At 54.5% G+C, this 20,280-nt stretch overlaps 1 long non-coding RNA gene across 7 annotated transcripts; it reads right to left on the minus strand.

The window, feature by feature from the left end:
• Nucleotides 1–5,557: 5,557 nt before the first annotated feature.
• Nucleotides 5,558–19,514, minus strand: LOC140641439 (uncharacterized). Of its 7 annotated transcripts, none has more exons than XR_012037955.1 (4): nucleotides 18,037–19,514; nucleotides 17,568–17,689; nucleotides 17,015–17,197; nucleotides 12,698–14,401 (listed from the first exon to the last, which is right to left on the minus strand). It is a non-coding gene; the product is annotated as an uncharacterized lncRNA (long non-coding RNA). The 7 variants fall into 7 exon arrangements; XR_012037953.1 differs by having other exon boundaries at nucleotides 17,015–17,160; nucleotides 18,037–19,501; XR_012037949.1 differs by having other exon boundaries at nucleotides 17,015–17,128; nucleotides 18,037–19,494.
• Between the last annotated feature and the right edge of the window lie 766 nt (nucleotides 19,515–20,280).

Here is a 20,280-nt window from a genome sequence, read left to right on the forward strand (position 1 = left end):
TGAAACAGCCAGCAGCGCGGTGGGCGCAGGACAGGGGCGTGTTGGATGCACACGCACAGGGATGGTAACGCGGCGGGAACGGCCGTGACGCCTCGGTGAGCCGCTTGCAGGGAGCGGCGCCGGTTGCAGAGCCGGGACTGGGGAATCCCGCTGACCCGCGGGGCCGACGCCAACATGACAAGGCACTCGCCGAGAACTGGGCAGTTTCATCTGGAGCCTGAAGTAAACTGCAGGAGGAATCACGGGAGCGTCGTCTGACCTTGAGAAATGTGGTAGGGCCAGAACCCACGTGGCCAAGGGGTCGACCTCCTGCTCGCAGGTAGCAAACGCCGGATGCAGTCTGCGCACGGATGGAGAAGATGGGCACCAGTGCCCCGGGGCCCCTGTGCCTCCCGGTCCCAGGAGGCCGGCCGGGGAGGACCCAGAGGGTCGCAGTGGGGAGCAGCAGGGAAGTGGGACACATCCATCCTCTCATCCTGCTCTGCTCAGCCCTGGTACGCCTGGCCATCGAAGGCCCTTGGAGTTTCTGGAGGGTAAGGAGAGCTCTGCAGCAGCCCAAACTTGGTGGCGAGGGGTCAGGGGTACTCACACAGCTCCTGGCATCTGCCCAAAATGCAGGCTCTGATGCAGGGGCCAAAGTGGGGCTTGAGACCCTGCATTTCCAAGAGATGGTGCCCATGCTGTAGTCTGGGGACCTCACCTGAGTAGCAGAGCCCTGGGCTTTGGGGGTCTGTTTAGCACCTGGGGAAGACCCCCCAGTGCTTCATCACTGTACCGCTGCATTGCTGCCCCACTGACACCAGCACACAGGCTCCCTCTTCGTGGGGCAAGTGCAGGCACCCCGGGTACCGGCCTGGGCACCTGGAGCGTGTTGACACTGCAACCTCAGAAGCCAGAGCCCTAGAGACAGAAGTGACCACCAGTTTTTCCACGTATGGAAACGCCCCTCCGAGTAATTTTTACCACCAGTTTTTCAGATTTTGTATCGTACCCTCATTCATATTATTTGCAAAGGAATTCTACTCTCACTCATAATAAAGTGCATAATAACCATCTGCTAAATTGAAGAGGAAAGCCACATCTGACTCAGAACCTGCACAGCGACTCAGCAGACAACTCAGCAGAGGACTCAGCCGACGACGGTGCAGGCACAGGTCAGCGGGAAGCCCTCCTGCAGGCCCCGACTTTCCGGGCGTGTGAACCTCTCCTCCGGCGGCTCAGAGGCAGGCAGGATGTGGTCACCGCTACGGGGATTATTGAGGAAAACAAACCCAATGAAAAGCCTCAGCCGTTTCCTCGAGCTGAGAAAGGATGTCCCATGTGTGGCCAGACAAGGGGAGCAGGCATTCCTGCCCTCGGGGGTGCAGGGGGCCATGGAGGCCTCAGATTTTCTCCTTCCCTCTGGTGCTTCCACAACCGTGCAGTGGCCCCGTGAAAGGACCCTCTTCCCTTTCCCGGGGCTCACCAGCAGGAGCAGGGGAGACAAGGACACTGTCCCCTTCAGAGTCATGGGGCCGAGGGGACAAACAGGGCCATTCCTGCTAGCGCTTCCAGCTCCTTGGTGCCCACCACCTAGTACCTGGCACCGTGCAAACCGTAGGAGTAGCCTCCATGCCTCCAGGAGTCCTTCCTGAGCACCTGCTACAGGTTAAACCCTGCCCCGGAGTGTGCAGGTTCCCTTGGGAGCCAGAGGGGAAGGTCCCTGCCCTCAGGGACCCAACAGGCAACAGGCGGGAGACGCATCATGGGTTCCAGGGAGAGATCCCACTCACGCTTCTGAGAATAATAATGTGTCAGAAGGGCATGCGTGGCAGGAGCATGGGTGACAGGGCTGTGGGATCGCATGCGGCACCTGCCAGAGGGCCCCACCAGCGTGTAGGTCCTGCAGTGCAGACAGGGGAGAGGTGCAGGGACCCCTAACAGGGTCCTGGTGAGAGCCAGGGGGTGTGGATAGCAGAGACCCACAGGGTCCGGTTCAGGTGAGGCCTCTCCTCCTGCTTGCAGTTGGCCTCCCTGGGGCGATAGTAACTTCTCATAAGGAGGACATGGTGCCATCCCCGGGCCCCAGCCCACACGACTCCATCTAAGGCCAATCACCTCCCAACACCACAATACCCAGTTAGGCTCTGGATGTGTGAGTTCGGCAGGCATAGACTTCCCATCCTCAGCATCAGCGTTGAGGAGTGAGGAGAACTATACAGAGGGGAGGGGGAGTCGTGGAGAGGGCTGGGGGCCTGCATACCTGCTCCTGGGGTGGGGGGGGGCAGGTCACCTAGGAGATGCTCCTACACGAGGGGAGGACCAGAGGACCGTGTAGGCATCTCTCAATGGGAACCCAAGTGCACAGGCCACATAGAAACCACGGGAATGGGGCAGGCAGCACAGAGGGGAGTCCCTGCCAGAGCCTGAACTCACACACTCAGGAGACACCACCTGCAGGACAGGTGCCTGAAGACAAACCCAAAAGGTAGGGGAGCAGACTGTGGGGACTGTGCCCATCAGCCTGTAGGGTGCACAGCAGGGGAGACACGGGTGCCTGGAGGGCTCAGGGCACGGTCCCTGGTGCAGTCTCAGGCTCAGAGAGCCACTCAAGGCTGTCCCCAGGGAGCTGGCACGTCCCTGTCCACATCTTCTCTTTCTGTCACCAACACTGAGGCCAGCATGGCTGGAAGGGCCCAGCCAGGAAGGGCAGGATGCACTCACCGGCAGGATGACAGCACAAGCCACCTGCACGTGGCCACACTGCCCTCTGCACCGCACACAGACCCGCAGACCCAGCCCTGCTCCCCAGAGGAGAAGCCTCCAGAATCAGGGGACAGAAATGACAGGAAGGACAGGAATCAGGGCATGTGCATGTGTGACAGGCTCTGTATCTTTAAGTCCAAAGCAGGCCTCTCATGCAAAGTTCAGGCTGAGAAAGGCCTTGTGGAATGGAACGGTTGCATAAGTGTGGGATTAGCTGTACTGGATTATAAATACATGGAGGACGAGTAGAGAACACCCACCCCCGGCCCCACCTCAGCTCTGCTCAAGACCAGCTTTCCCAACCCACCTTCTCTCCCATCCCCACGTGGGTCCTCAGCTCTGAACGCACAGGGGTACCTCCAGGGTCCCAATGACCTGTTTCATGGTCTGGCTTCCCCTCAAGTCTCAGCCCTCGTGGGTCTTCATCCATGGCCCCGACCGCGAGGCCTGGCGCCGGCTGCACTCTGGACTCAGCGGGCATTTGCAGGATGCGTGCCAGGTGCCAGGACTCAACAGCCCTCTGGGAGGTCGTGTTCACAGCCTCCCCGAGCTCCAGGAGCAGCTCACATTGCCACCTGGTCCAGGCAGGTCGGGTCACCTCCCTCGTGCCCAACATCTGGTTAGTTCATGACCCGACGGCGCTTCGACCCAGCTCTGCTTTGATCTAAAAGTGTAGACTCCTCTTGTGTTTTTGACAAAAACTTAGACTGGACCTTGAGAAGAACCATAAGGTCCAGAAAGAGACTCGGGGGGGGGGGGTCTCTTCCCTCGGTGCTGACGGGGGCTCTGTGTTGACAATGACCAAGGGTAATAGGTGGCAGAGTTTTTACTTGACCGGTGACCAAGGAGACCCAGGCAGCGCTCTGTCTCTGTCCCTTATACCTTTGTCCCTATTTCTTCGTTTGGTCAGTCAACAAATAATAGCAAGTGCCTGCGATGTGGCAGGTAGTGGACTAGGAGCTGGGGTGGGGTCACAGATGAAAGGCTATGGCTGCCCATCCTCAGAAGCTCCCCAGTCAGCCAGGAGACAGGCGTGCAAATGGTCACTGTCATAAAGCATGTGGAAGGCCATGGGGGATGTTGTGCAAAACCTGTGAAAACACGGAGCATCACAGAGAGGAGGAAGGAAAGGGCAGGACAGAGGGATCCTCAGGCTTCGGAGAGGGAGCCCCTGGTCTGCTTAGTGGAGCCTCATGGCGACATGGTCCCTTCCAGGGCTGACGGCTAAGGAATGGCAGCGCCCAGCGCCACGGCAGGAGGCCTGAACTGTACCCTCACCCCGAGGGTTTGGGCTTCGTGGTGCCACAACCAGGGGTCGTCACGGCAACGCAGCCAACCCATGAGGTCCAAATCCCAACCAGCCCCCATGCGTCCCTGCAGAAGGAAGTTGACATCGCCACGTCTGAGTTTTTCCATGCGCGGAATGGAGATTCATATGCAGTCTCCATGCAGTAAACGGTGAGGTGGAGAACCAGCTCAGGCAGGGCAGGGCCCCACAGGGGCGTCCGGGACAGGGATGGTCTGCTGGGGACACAGTCGCTTGTCTGGCCACCAGGACCCTGGCCGTAGCACACCGACCCCAAGTGCCAGCCATGATTCTATCACAGCAGACCCATGAAGAGTGGCGGAGAACCAAGGCACGGGACCCAGGGGACCAGGCCTGTCCCTAGGGCAAGGCTGGAGGAAGAGGAATCCTGCACCCAGTGGAGGTCACCCACCAACAGGAGGAGGGGAGAGCAGGACCCCCACAGGGACCAGCAGAAGGTGGGGACCCCTGTCTGTCTGCCCTCCTCCGGCCCTGAGGTCCAGGAGACTGAGCGGGGAACTGGCATCCTCCACTGTGAGCGGTACCAGCGTCTGCACTGGGGCTGGGAAAAGCCAGCCCCTGGGGGGCTGAAGAGGGCGCGACACCCGGCACACTGACCACAGGTGCACAGAGGCTCCAACTTTGCTGCTGAACTCCCGCATCCTGCACAAATGTTTCCTGGGGACAGTTCCAGCCTGGGGTGTGAGAGATGTGCAGAGGGCATAAGATGAGAGCCTGGGGGCACCTGCTGGAGCTCAGGGCCACCTCAGAGAGCACAGGGATCTGGATCCTGCAGCCCCGGGGAGAGAAGCCCCACCGTCACCCCCAGCACTGCCCACGCCAAACCCCGGCTTCTCTGGCCGGTCTCGGGGATCGCTGGCCCGTGCCCGAGCCAGGGGAGAGGCAGCCTGAATCTTCCTGCATCCCCCATCACATCCTCCCTCCACTCCTACAGCTTCGGACCCGAGGGGGTGGCTGGGGCCCTGGGGGCCAACCTCCTCTTCACTCTGAGCATGTAAGGAGCAGCCTGGTCCCGTGGGGTCGGGGTGTCCCCGTCCTCACAGCCACCAACGTCTCAGATGGACAAGGAAAGGCCAAATCTCCACCAAACCCAACGAGAGGTTCTGGGTTGGTTTCTTTCTGAGCGTAAGACCTTGACCCTGGCAGTTCCCCACCTTGAAAGAACGGCTAACCCGCGAATGCCAGGCCCCTGCCTGGAAGGTCGGCCACCGTCTGCAGGCTTGACGGCTGTCCAGGGTGGTCCGAGCAGACAGCCGAAAACGGGACCAGCTCCAGGAGTCAAGACAAGAGAGACGGGCACTCTGCCCCACGTGGGTGACCCCAGCCTAGGACGGGGGTGGGGGGGGCAACTCTTGCCGTGGGGCTGCCCCTCATGCCCACGCAGCCTGAGGAGTCATCACCCATGCGACATGCCTCCTGAGAGCCCGTCTGGCTCAGAACAATCACAAGTAGGAACGAGAGAGAGCACAGGAAATGCACAAAAAGTGAAAACATCCACTTCTTTTCACAACGGTTTTGCGTGTGCGGGTAGATAGGATGCCCCGTCTCTTCAGCCGTTTCCACGAAAGGGTCTGTATTTCCAGGACCTCAAATTCTGAGCATGACATTTTTAAAGCATAATTATCTGTATCTAAGTTAAGATTAGAAGTGCAATGTTTTACAGAAGCGTGGGGCTGCTGAGCAGGGTCTGTCCAGGGTCCCCGGACCCAGTGGCCCTGGCACGGCCATCCTGAGGCCCCTTCGTGCGCTGTGGGGACCTGATGCCAGGTGCACCTCACACACGCTGCATCTGCACAGGACACGAGAACGGTCCTTCTCGGGCAGTGTCACCGCTCAATCCTCAGGGGCTGCTGCAACAGCGGCCTTATCAGGAATCAGCACATCTCCCCGCCACCAAAACTCGGCTCCAAAATATAGAACTTCTGTATCAGATTTTGTACCCGAGTTGGTGTGTCCATCCATCTACATTATCTCTGTCCTTCCTGAGCATAAGAGCCTTCACCCTCCCAGCTTAAGTCTACAAGATGCCTGTGCGGGGAGCTGATTCCACCCAAGGTAAGAGTCTGCGTTCATTCCACGCAAAAATCGTGGTGTTACTCTGCACATCAAGGAATCGACATACGATTTACACAATTAGCAAAAGAGGGCCGTCCCCACCCCACCCGCCACCACAGGACACACTGGTTTGGAAGGTGCCTCGCCTGCCCGGGGACCACACTTCCTTCTCCAACTGCCCATGGCACGTCCCTCCCACGGGGGCCTCCCAACAACCTCTGTTCGTGAATCCTTGGTGCGGCCTGGCGAGGCCTGAGGACCCCTCGGTGGAATAGCAGATTTGAACCAAGCAAAATCCACGGGATTACGGAGGAAACTAAGAGTGAGAGAGAGCCCCCCTGGGGCACCAGCAGGCCCAAGTGAAACTCGAGGGCGACTGCGGCCACGATCCCGTGGTCCTGCCAGCAGGTGCCCATGGGCCACTGCGTACAGCTGCTGCGCTGTCCTTCGGGCTCCTGGAGCGAGGACAGTGATTCAGCGCCTTCCCGAGGCTCTCTCCATCCCTGGCTCACGGCCACGGTCTGTGCAGTTTCTTTGTCTGGTTCTATGCAATCGGACCAGGTGCTGGGAACCGGATTCACAGCCGGCCCCGGAGATTTCATCATAAGCTGGTGGCCTCAGGGAGAGAGCCCGTCAGAGGCCCATGTGGCCTAGGACCTCCGTCCTTGTGTGGCGGCTTAGGTGGTGGCAGGATATGTGAGAGCTGGCGGGGGACCTGTGCAGTGCCGTCTGGAAAACGGACTCCCAAGGAAGAGGTTGGAGGAGGAGGCAGCGGCGGCAGCAGCGGGAGAAGGATTTCGCGATGAGTCTGTCTGCGACCTGAAGTGTCTGGAGAGGCACACGTTGCAGAGGCCATGTCGCAGACGTGTGACCCATAAATAACCGCTGGTTTCAAAAGACAGGATGGTGCTTTTGTCGCTGTGTGCGCACCAGCCGACAGACAAAGCCGAACCGTGCGGCTGCTAGTGCAGCGCACTCACGCACCGTTCTCTTGACCGCGGAGTCCCGGAAGCCAGACCTCGCTCGGAGGTGACCCTGGAGCCGTGCAGACGTTCAGGTAGGGGATGAAGCGCCGCCCCGCCCCCATCCGTGGCCTGGGCGTGAATGGACCCGGGAGCTCTGCAGACCAGCCGTGGTGTGGTCAGGACGCGCCCTTGGGGACGCGGGGTCCGCTCGCTCGCTCGCGCTCTCAAAGGAGAAACAGAGCTGGAGAATGAAGAATCACAGACCGCTTTGGCCACGTTTCCGCGAGCAACATGGGATCCGTAAGTCTCTGCGCGGTGGGAGCGGTGGGAGCGGTGGGAGCGGTGGGCCCCTGGCCCCTGAGTCACGCCGCAGACGATCGTTTAAGGACCAGGATGCTTTGTTTACACACGTGACCGTTTCCTGCGCTGCGTCCTCTCCTCCACCTGCTCGGTCGAAGCCGCTCATCGAACAATAGAACTCTTTCTTCCTTTTCAACTTTCCCTGAGAACACGAAGAGGAAAAGGCAAATACAAAAGGTATTTTGACTGAAGGATTCTTTCTTCTGCAACTGAAACCTTATCCAAATGTTGCTTCCTTAAGCCCCAGAAGGAAAAGAAGAATCTGGAGCCTTTTGTAGAATTACTGGAGACAAGTCCTGGGACTTCAGACTCTGTTGTCCCCAGGAAGCCAGTTTTCTAGAATGTACAGTGCCCCCCCCAGCACCCCTCACTGCCTCCCCCCTCCACCGCCGAGGGCAGGTGGACGAGCGGGCTCCGGGACCTGGCCCTGCTGCGCCAGCGCGGCCCTGCCGTCAGGGGCTGTGCACACCTGGCCCGTAGACAGCCGCCTCTGCTGACACCGAAGTCTGAGAGCCGCAGGGTGGGGAAGTCCAGGGAGACAAACGCCTCCGTGTGATAGGAAGGCAGGCTGGGGAGCGCGGCATCCTGCCCACGGACGCTCACGAGGCCCTGGCCACAGGAGCCCAGCGTGACCGTGCCTCCCGCAGCTCCACCAAGCCGGGCACGTTGGGAAACAGACCGGGGCTGGGGACCAGGCCGCCCTCGGCCTCTCACGAGGCTGCAGGAAGTCGACGGGCCCGAGGTTACAAAATCCCAGAGTCCCCCTGAGCACGGGACTTAGTTTTTTGAAAAATCGTCCAGAAGGCTTTTGTTTTCCTGACTTTGTCACCGTATTTGGTGTGTGATCTGGGAATGAACGGTCGCATCGGCCAGCTCTCATCCAGGGCAGTGTGACCTCCACAACTTCTGCAGCAGGATCGATGGTTAAAAATGAAGATTCCTGTCTCTTCCCTTCCTCTGTACTGGTGAACACACACACAGACACACACATATGCACACTTCACAGACATGTGCGCACACACCACACATACATATATGTGTGTATGCTTACATGCCACAGCATACATACATATGCACACCACACACATGCACACATTTGCACATGCTTACACAACACACACATGCACTAAACATATACACACACCACACATACCTACATGCACACCACACACATGCTTACACACCACATACATGCACGCCATACATACACACACATATGCAGACACCACACATACATATATGCACACCACACACACATGCACGCACGTGCACATACTTATACATCACATACATTCATGCCACACACTCATACATGCACACATATGTACAAACATACACACTACCCATACACACATGCACACCACACACATACACACGCCACATGCATGCACGCATATTTACACACCACACATACACACACTACACACATGCACGCAGCATGCACACGTATACATATACACCCACTCTACTAAAATCATTTGGAGGTGGGGCCTTGGAGTGTGTACTTTAGCAGCCGTCCCTGAGGTGTGAGCATCTCTGCTTCCAGGACCAGGCTTCAGACTTCAGGCAATAACGTAAACACATCCATCACGGCTCCCACAAGGGCAGGCCGTCACCAAATTCTCACAAAGGCCCGCGAGGCTGGTCATCTGGGAGTCTTCACGGTGAGACTCAAACTACAGGTCTGCAGACTCCCAGGGTCCTCCCAGCCCAGGCAATGCTCGTGGTTCCTGGTGAGAAAAAAATGTGGCTAATCTTGGCAATTCAGGAAGTCAGGGAAATGCCCTGCAGGGATGAGGTCAGCGCCCTTCTCGGGGTGAGCTCATCGGCGCCGAGTGCCAGTGAAGGCTCCACAGGCTTTATCGGGGCCTGGGACAGCCCCCGGCAGCCCCACCTGGCCCTGCACTACCCGCTTCCCGCGGGACAGAAAGCCCACGTCTGGGAGAAACTGATAATGCCCATGATGTAATGAAAACCCCCCAAGACAAGCCTTCCCCCACAGCCCGACCCCTCAATAGGTCTATTCATCAAAGGAACGTTGCAAAGCAGACTCCCCCCTCCCAGGAACGGTCTGAGAGTTTCCTGCCGATGGAAGGGACTGCAGGTCCTCCCTCCTCTGCAGGTGTCTGAGTATGGGGTGGGGACCCATGGACGCCAGGAGCAGCCAGCTTTGCCCTGGTCCAGGGACTGGAGAGGAGGGGGCCCCTTCGCAGCTATCCAGCACCCTCCCGCCATTCCCCGGGGACCACGCAGCCTTCCTGCCAGAATAACTTCTGGGCTGCAAGGCAGTTTCTTCTCCAGCTCTCCCTTCATCTTCATTGCCGCTCAGGAAAGATTAAGTAGCCCTGGGACCCTGTCTTCAGAAACTCATGGAGAGGTTTTTTTCTCAGGGACTCTTCTACTCGACTTTACTTTGCAAAGCTTAAGATTTTTCAAAAGCTACCTGGGGCACACCTTCTCATCTTCCTGAAAATGAGCTCCCTGGTACTCTACCCTGACGTTACTCACTAATGAAGTCACCAATTAACTTAAAAACTTAAAAAGCTTATCCAAAGGATCTGTGTTCAGAATTCAAGGAAGTCTGTGAAGGAAAAACGTTTGCATCCTTGTTTTCACAAACCTCTGGAATTTGGGAAACAGATTTTATCATCACAGAGGTGCAGGTACCTGAGAAGCTCATCATAATTGGGGCAGATGTTGTGAAATGCTGAATAGTCGAGCAGTTCTTATACACTCGTGTTGTTAGCTGAAAATAACGAAGACAATGGTTCTGGGTTTCTGCCCCAAGAGGGTCCACTGAAATGCTTTTCATATCTATGGATGGAGAGTGGGGAGGCGAGGCTGTGAGTCTGCTCCTTCAGGCACTGAGGTCCCCACACTTAGACCAGACCTTCACTTGGTGGGTGTCTAACAAACATCGTGCTTTTTGAATTAAAGCTTCATAAATGCTTCTAAATCTCTAGGTGCTATTGAGTTCTTAAACTCCAAAAGTAATGCATGCTCGTTGGCAGATGTCAACGAATCTGAATTTACAGAGCAAAAAGGACCCCCCCCACCCCGCCCGCCACAGTCTCTCACTCCCATCCCTCCTCCCAGACAGATGATCCTATCTTGAGTTTACTCCATGAGCTGCTTGCTGTGAATGCTTCCAGACCTCTGTCCACTTGTTTAGGATGTGCGGGATCGTGGTATGGGTTTGGAAAGGAGCTTTTTGGTTTTTGTTTTTAAGAATGTAGTGAAGTAACCAAATGAATATCTACCTTACGTCTTGACTTTTTCTCCTCCTGCCTTTACCAAGAGAAACACCAGTGCTTTTGAGCAAAGGTGGCTATGGCTGGAGGAATGAAACATGAAACATGAAACACAAACCTACAACGCGCTCTCTACTGTTTGTGCTTGAGGTCCCCAAAGGAAGAGACTGCTGGGTCACAGGGCTGCTCTAAGAACAGTGGCTTCTGTGTTGTGCAGAGCTGGCTCCATAGTGGGACTTGGTCAAGGATGATGGAAACAGGCAGGCCCCAAGGGAGGACAGGGAACGCAGAGGGAGGCCCAAGGTGCATGCCCTGATTTTAGGTTTTGGGGAGTGGGACGAACCGTGGAGAGCTCACTCTGACTCACCATCTGCAGACGGGGGAGCTTGCAACCTCAAAGAGCTGAGGAACCGAAGCCAGCCCCATGCCTGCAGCGGAGGCTATCGAGGAAAAAGAGGAGCCACACAGAAGCCACCATTCCTGGAACGTCCTTGGTGGCCAGGGAGGGACAGAGGGAGGCAAGCATCACCCCGGCCTGGACCTAGGACTCCCAGCTGAACCTCCATGTCTGTGAGGACCACTGCCGACGGATGGACACCAGGCCTTCTCCCTGCAGGACAGGGCAAGGGCAGCATGACTTTTGTAGGGATTACATCATCCCTGGGAGGACTGGGGCAAGGGAAGAGGTTGGACCTCATCGAGAGAGAGGAGGAGAGAGAGAGACAGAGACAGAGGCAGGACCTCCCCTCGGTCTGGTATCTTTGGACTCCAGCTGGTGCGGTGAAAAAAGTGCCATGGTATTCGCATTCTGGGCAAACCTGCTTCGATCACTTATAAAAATGTATCAAAGGCATTTTCCCATGTCAGTGACACATACAGACATCATATTACTCTAACCAATGCATTAAATTCTAGACTTTGCATTTACCATAATTAGTTTGTCAATCCTTATTGGTGATTATTCAAGGGTTGTTTTCTTTCCCATTATTTTCCGGTATACACTATGCTGCAGTGAGATTTCTTGAACCCACCTCTTTGAAACCAGATGCAATTATTCTTAAAGAATAGACTCTTTAATGTAAGATTTAGTAAAATCCTTAAATACAGTATGTGAGGGCAGCCCGGGTGGCTCAGCAGTTTAACACCGCCTTCAGCCCAGGGTGTGATCCTGGAGATCCAGGATCGAGTCCCAAGTCGGACTCCCTGCATGGAGCCTACTTTTCCCTTTGCTTGTGTCTCTGCCTCTCATGAATAAGTAAATAAAATCTTAAAAAAAAATACAGTATGTGAAGTGTCCATTTTGTTAAATAAGGACACGTTACCTTTACAAACAGTTCTTGAAAATGCTCACTTCTCTGAATCTACTGTTATTGTAGTGATTTTTTTTTATATTAACTTGGGGGTGCAAGGATGCTCTGTTCACAATTATTAGACTTTCCATCTGTGAATATGGTGGATCTCTCTCTTTGTTCAAGTCTCCTTTTAGATCTTTCAGCAAAGACCTTGAGCTCGTCAGTTATAAATAGCCGTATCCGTTAGCGAGGGATAGCATCACAAAGCACCACAGCCCCGGGGACTTCAACAGCAGCTATGTGTCATCTCGCAATTCTAGAGGTCGCAAGTCCAAGATCAAAGTGTCCACAGGATTGGTCCCTTCCGACAATGAAGTGAAGACGTGTTCCAAGCCTCTGTCCCCCCTTCCGGTGCTTGGCTGGCCATCTTTGGCTTCTTAGAAGCATCACCCAATCTCTGCCCCCATCTCCACATGGCATCCTCCCTGCGTGCATATCTCTCTCCAAATTCCCCCTTTTTATATGGTTACTAGTCCTGTTGGATTAGAAGTTCGCCCTCCTCTGGCATGACCTCCTTTTAGTGTAACCCACCCCAGCTGTAATGACTATACTTGCAAATAAGGGCTCATTCCAAAGCCTCGGGAGTTGGGACTTCAACATGTGCATATGAGGAGGACACAAGTCAGTCCAGACCAATACATATCACATGTATCTTTTTTACATTTATTATGCAACATTGTCAGTTTTCAATGATAATGTGAATACAATCTTTTTATTTAAAGAATACACTATTCCGTGGCTGGCATTTAGGAAAATAATTACATTTTGTAAATTTTTCTTGGATCCAGCAATGTAATTAAACCGAATCAGTTCAAATTATTGTGATTGATTATCTTGGATTTCTTACATGCAAATAATTAAAATTGGTCTCTCCCTTTTAAATATTTACATATTTAATAAAATACAATGTTGATAATTCACAAACAATCTCAACAATCTACGTGTGTTAGGCAGACAAGTATTTTTTCTGACAACACTGGAAAGATTTTTTTAAATGTCATTATGAAATACGATATTTAGGATTTGTCTATTTTATATACTTTTTTGTTCCATCCAACTTGAATCTCAAGCGTGTTCTGCCTTTGTCGAATTACAGGAAAACTTTTTTCTTTTTATAATCTCTTAGGTTCAACAATGGGGGAATAGACAGTTTCTTTAAATTCACATGAGTCTCTAAAACCACGTGAGCACAATGCCTCCGGTGGAGTCACAACTTTGACTACATTTTCCATTTCTTCTGTAACGTTTGGTGCCTTCAGAATTCTTCTTCCTAAGGCAGTTTGACGTTACTGACTCCATTTTCTAAGGAAATCGTTCATTCTATCTGGATTCCCAAATGTGCTGATATAAAATTGATATATTAACCTCTTATATTTGAATTCTTTGCCTCTCTACTGCTCCATCTGCTCTCTTAGTGGGTCAGATTTGCAAGACGTTTATGTTGAGCTCGTGTGAGTGCTGGGAGAGGGAAGAGCCATTTCCCAAAACCCAGACAGGGATTTTATGGGTCTTATCTACTGATGTTTCCCACTTACTTATGCTTCAGAATCTTCTGCATTTATTTTTATTCCTTCTTTCCCTTAGGTTTACATAGCTGGCTCTTTTCTACATTCGTGGGTAAGTACCAGGTTCAGAGTCTTTCAATCATATGTGTTTCTTATTCAATAAGTGTAGGTTCTACATTTCCCAACAAGGGCCACTCTGGCTCTCTACAGTCAGCCCCGCTCTAATAGTCCTTCCCCTTCTGTTCATTTCTAAATACACTGGATTTAGCCTTGAGCTCCTCTCTTAGACCAAAAGTCAGTGAGTGTCTTGCAAATGCAACCTTTTGAGGGAAAAACCAAGCCAGGACCACAGCTCTTTTTCTGCTTCTTCTCTTGCTCGAATAAGTTTAAATGCAAACCAACACTCACACAAGAGGAAATCATGCCCACAAAGAGCCCTCACAATGGGCCTGGGGCTTGGCCATCGGGGAGGGTACCTGGCCAGCTCTGAGATGCCACAGGCAAAGCCTCGCAGAGCTCACAAGGATTCCCTGCCTTCAGTCGACAGCTGGACAGGCATCGGTCGGGCCGTCACGGGCAAGCAGGCTGGAAGCCCTGAGCAAGAGCCATGAAGCTAGAGCAGAAGACAGTGAAAGCCTGGTGTGGGGCAGCTACCCCTGCCTGCAGAGCCTCACGTCTCCAGGGGTGACTGGTGCAGGCTGGACAGCAACCATGCCTGTTTCCTGACCTCACACAATGTCCTCTAGTCCTGAGAGAATCGTCACCACTTCTGGGTTATTCAGTTCTCTGGACTGCCAATCCCTTCCAGGGCACTGCCAGTAATCTTCTATTTGAGAATGTGCTGCAAACACATACCATGTGAGATCAATTTAGGAGCCAAACAGTATTTTATGGGAAATGCAATCAGACTCTGCTCCTTTCCCAACAGTTCTTTGCATCCTAACACCTCCTAAACTCCTTGATTTACGACCCCCTCTCCCTTGTCTGTCCTATTTATCATGGTGGCCAGCCTGCAATCAATCCTTCCTTTACTTTTGCTCTGGGAAGAGCTCCTGGGTGGCTATCGAGGTCTTAATGCCCAGACTGCCCTGTAGGTCCGTGAGCCTCTCAGAGCATAACCTTCAGGCCCCATCCCCTCACCCTCTCCACCCCATCTGTCTTACAAGCCCCGACAGCCTATCAAATTTTACAGCCAGTCCATTCTGCTTAGAATGCGCTGGCCCAGCCTGTTGAACAATTTTGCACAGCTGTGCAGCCAGACTAGAAGTCGACGGCTTCGTATCTGTCTACAATAAATTTGGCTTCATTAAGTGTTCTTTTGGGTTGCTCCATTAGGATTTCTTCACCCGCCTGGGCCTGCCCTGCAGATTCAGGACAGTCTAACAAAGGCCCAGAACTGCATTCCCGGCAATTATATTTGCATACATTGGCAGTGGAAAGGCTAACTGACCTGGCCAAAGAAACCTGAGACTTCATTTTTGCAACAGGTGGGATGACAACTATGGCTGTCAGGAAGCTAGTTACAGATAATTCATGGGCCATATCTGGTGGCACCTGGACTTCTTAAATGTGAGGATATCTGACAGCTGCTGAAGCCATATCCTGCCCAGGTGGTTGCAGCATGCCCTTCGAGGGAGGCCAGGCCAGAGGCAGGGTCCACCTTGTCGGGAAGCTTTCTGGGCAGGCTGAGACCTGGACCCTACTATGGACAGCCAACTGCTGCAGGTCCAGGGTACAAAGGGGCCATTGCCAAAGATCCAAGGCACACAAAATTCATGCATTTGCATATCCATGTTTACAGCAGCACTGTGAACATCAGCCAACAGATGTACCAAATGTGGTCTATACTTGTAGTAGGACATTATTCATCCCCAAAGAGGAAGGAAGTTCTGACTCATGCTACATGGGTGGACCTTGGAGACATCATGCTCAGTGAAAGAAGCAGTCACAAAAGGACAAATACTGCATGAAATTCATCTCATAGGAGGTCCCTAGAGTGGTCAAATTCACAGACAGAATGTAGAATGGTGGGGGGTACAAGGAGTTATTCTCTAAAGGGGACAGTTTCATGAGGAAGGACACACAAAATGTGAGTGGCAGACCTAGAATGAGGGGGCATAGTTGACCTCCTCATGTTACTTTTCTTCTTGAGGACTTTGGAGACAGACACATAGAACTTTGCCGGGTCACAAACCACCCCAAAGCACGGTATCCAAAAACCACCACCCCATCTATTTTGATCCCAAATCTGCAATTTTGGCAGGGCTCATCAGGGACAGTTTAGGGTGGCCAAGAAGCCAGAAACATCTGAAAGATCACTCCCCTGCACAGTATGTAGCTGGTGCTGGCTGTCGGCTGGGACCTCTGCTACTGCAGCCCCTCCTGGGCTTCCTTCCAACATGGCAGCTCGGATCCAAGAACAGAAAGAAACAGTATTGCCTTTCCTGACCTAGCCTCAGTTACATACTGTTCTTTCTACCATAAAAGTCAGCCCATTTTCAGGGAGAGGAACATTACATTCTGCCTCTGGATGGCAAGAGGGTCCTGGGATTTGCAGAGAGGGTTTTAAACCACCACTCTCAGGGCACCTGGGTGGCTCAGTGGTTGAGCATCTGCCTTTGGCTTAGGGCATGATCCCAGGGTCCAGGGATCGAGTCCCACATCGGGATCCCCACAGGGAGCCTGTTTCTCCCTCTGCCTGTGTCTCTGCCTCTCTCTGTGTCTCTCATGCATGAATAAATAAAATCTTTAAAAAGTAATTAAAAAAATAAACCACTACTCGTACAATTACTGGATACCACCCATGGGCTAGTGTCTCTGAGCCTTGGTTTCCCTGCTGGAGGATTTCATGACTAATACAGATTGAATTCCTAACGCAATGCTTATCCATCATTACATATTTATTATTGATCATGCAATTCTGTAGATAGAGGGGCTGATTAACCACTATTACCATTTTGTGAAATAGAACTCAGGGAAATACTGAGAGATCCCTAGGTACACTGAGCCAATCAGGGGAAAGGATCCAGCTTGAAAATCATCTCTTCACCCAGTGCGATGAGTTTCCTAACTTTCCTGTCGGGAAAGACAGAGGCTTTGTGGTTTTATTGAGAGAACTACTGCCAAGAGGGATACCAGAGGGAAGTCTCTGAGGGAGCGTGGCCGCCGGAGGAGACGGGGTGGAAGCTAGAGCGCTGGGAGGGAGCAGGAAGTCCACTGGACAAAGGCGGGGAACACAGATGTTGCCAGTGAAAGTGCCCTGGAATCAGCTTTGTGCAATCTACCATGTTTTGCTAACAACTGGCTCCACAGCCCCGTGAGTGAGCTTGGAAGTAGGTCCCTCCCCCAACACAAGCACCTACACCTCAGGTGTGAGAGGCTCTGGACAGGGGACCCAGGCCCTCACATGAAAATTGTGACTGTTTCAAGACACAAAATCTGGGCAGGTACATACCTGACAACAGGTGGTCTGAAAGGTCCGAGAGCAGCGGTGCACTGCCCCAGTCCCGGAAGGTGTGACAGCAGGTGTGTCAGCAGGTGTGGAGGGGCAGTGCACAAGCTGGAGGCCCTGAGGGGCAAGAGGAGGCGACCTGAAGGGCCCTAGAGCAGACCACGAGCAGAAATCCGGATGTGGACTCTGGACCGAGCACGAGAGGAAGGGAGAGCACGCTATGGTAAACTGGAGGTAGGGCTGTCCCCAGGCTGGGGGCCCAGCAGCGCGGCCAGCTACAACCGCAGGGCAGGTGGACCAGACCCGAAGGACTGTGGGGCCAGCCCCGGCGTCTTCAGTCAAAACGTCAAAGGTTCTTGCTGGTTTCTTCCTGCTGTTTTGCGTAAAATGGGAGTAGACAGATGGCAATAAAGCCATAGAGTGACTGTCCTGTCCTTGTGGGCACCTCAGAAGGATCAGAGTGTCAGAGCACTCGTGAGACGACAAGACCCCTGCAAGAGACCAAGTGGGCTCCTCACGGCAGAGTCTTGAGAAGGCTGTGGGAGCCGCCACTCACCTGTTTGCGGGAGCCTCGCGGTAGAGGAGGGGCTGACCTCGGGGACAGTTGTGACCGTGGCTCCATCCAATGGAGACACCCCAGGGAGACACACAGGAGACCCACGGACGTTTGAGGAAGCTCTATGAGCAAAAACACCTCCAATGGGAACCAAGGGGAAAGAGGCTGTTGGACACCCCCCCCCCCCCGCAGAGTCTATGGTCAGGAAGCAAGCTGAGAGGTTCAGAAGCCAGCCCCTGCCATCCCCCTGCCATCGCTGCAGAAACAGGGTGAGGGGACCAGGGGACAGAGCCGGGCACACAGGGGGAGCCAGAGAACCCTGGAGGGCTGTCCCCAGGCTGGGGGCCCACCTGTGTCCATGTCCCCACCATCGACTCGGGGCCTAGTCCTCCAAAGGGTGCGGGGTATGTAGGGTGAATCCCCTGTCTCTCTAGTTCATGGGTCTGCAGACCCCGAGGGGCATCCTCACCCTGCACCTCACGGAGCCTCCAGGATTCCCAGCTTCACGCTGGCGCCGTAGCGCGATGAGTCACCGGGGATGGCAGGTGCCCCCCACCTCCTGGTATCCAGACCCTTGAGCAATCTTCACCTGTCCCGGGCAGGGGAGGGGGGCGCAGAGGTGATGAGATGTCACTTCCGAGGCTGGGCTGTGAAAGACGGTGACTCGTGTCCAGCTTGAACTCACTCTCCTTGGCTGGCTAGTGCCTGGATGAAGCAAGCGGTCAAGCCGGAGGAATCCGCATGGCAGGAAACCAAGGACGGATGCTCGCGATGCCCAAAAGGAACCGACTCCTGCCTGCGAGGACGCTTCCAGTCCTGCAGGGGCTACAGCTCAGGCAGCGTCGTGGGGGCTCGAGGCAGGGACCCAACTCCGCCTGCTGCACCTCAGTGTGTGCGCAGATCACTGACCCACAGCACAGATACCATGCGGTCACCAGTGTGGTCACCGGCCTCCGTGTTGGGGGTAACCAGTGAAGGAGTAAGAGGAGCAGGGATGACTAGGTGCAAAGGGAGGACCACGGGCCAGTCACCTGGAGCCTTCAGGAATCAGCATCACGAGGAAGGCCTATTGAAAATGAGGATCAAGGGCCAGCCCGGACCTACCCAGTCAGGATTTCCTGGGGAGCCCAGGGGATTCTTGCTCCTGTTCACTCAGGAATGAGGGCTATGGACATGATGTCATTCCCCCATGGCTCCCTGAGGAATTCCAGGAGCATGCGCCTCTGATCCATGCCTGCACCTCTCTGGTTCCACGGTTTGCCACCACCATCGCTATGGACCTGGGGGCCAGGCCTAGGTCCACCACCAGAGAGGGTCGGTCTGCCTGCCTGCAAGCTGACCCCCTGGCCAGATGGAGCCTGGGGCTTCAGCCCCCAGAGGGGGTGCAGGGGTTAGCGCTGGGGAGCAGATCTTGAGATGGCTCTCAACCCAGTTGCTGGTGCTGCACTGAACCCAAGACCATAGGGACAGCCGTGCAGCTTTGGGGCAGCAGGCCTGGGTTCAGATGGTTGGTGTGCCACTGTCTGACCTCATGCCTTGGTGAGGTCCTTCTACCACGGGGCCTGTGATGCATCCATGAGCTCTCCTGTGGGAGCAAGAGGAGGGGGTTGCCTTTGTATCTGAGAGAGAGCAAGTGCACAGAAGACGTACAATCCCCCTTCCCCATTGGCTCCACATTCACCCAGGCCCACTTAAACCCCAGTCGAGCTCCCAGGAGCAGAGCCAAACTGTAGGTTCATGTCCTCAAGACTTCCTAAGGCTACATACCCCCCAGGGTAAGGGGAATGCAGAGGCGCAGGATGGACAGGGCAGGGCTGGGCCAGGGTGCAAGGCCTGCAAAAGCCCCTGTCTCAGCTTGGTCCTCCCTCAGAGCTCTGGAGCATCAATCAATCACACACAGAGCTTTTCTTTTGGGGCCAGAGAGCTGGGCCAACATGCAGGCCACCCCGGGGGGAAATCCACTGTCCCTTCTGGCTGCCTGCAAAGGGACCTGGGTATGGACCTCAGCAGGGGTCCAAGAGCCTATTTTGGGAAGCCCTCCAGGGACGCCAAGGCAGGCTGCAGGCTGAGAGGTGTGCCCTTGGAGGCGACCAGAGAACTCTGGGCTTCAAGGTGCCTCCTGGGAGCTGACATCCCCATGGGGCCAGGCTGCTGCTTCTGCATCGCCCCATGGGAGCAACGGGATGCCCTGCTCATCTGAGCCACACTGTCCAATTCCTTTAGTTCCAGCAGCTCAGCCCATATGCGGCTTACACGTGTGGTCAGGGAGTTGGTGAGCACGGGGGAGACAGAAGGAAGGCAGGGGGTGAAGGCAAAACCTTCAGGACAGCTGCTGCCGTCGGTTGAATGTGTCCCCCAAGGAAGATGCATTGAGGACCTAACCCCCAGTACCTGCGAACTGACCTTATTTGGAAATAGGGTATTCGCAGATGGTCAAGTTAAAATGAGGTCCATAGGCTGAGCTCTGATCCAGTATGACTGGGGGCACTCGTAAAACTGGGAAATTTGGACACAGAAGTAGACGGGCACACAGGCAGGCACCACGTGCCATGAAGTCAGAGATGGGGGGACACAGCCACTAGCCCAAGACTGCCAGTGACCCCCAGGAGCTGAGAGAAGGGCTGGACCAGATGGGCCCTCACAGCCGCAGGAGAAGCCAGCCCTGCCCCCCTCTTGGCCCAGGCTTCCGCCTCCAGAACCGTGAGACAACAGA

Source organism: Canis lupus, chromosome 1 (genome assembly GCF_048164855.1).
Source record: "Canis lupus baileyi chromosome 1, mCanLup2.hap1, whole genome shotgun sequence".
In the NCBI taxonomy this organism is placed as follows: domain Eukaryota; kingdom Metazoa; phylum Chordata; class Mammalia; order Carnivora; family Canidae; genus Canis; species Canis lupus.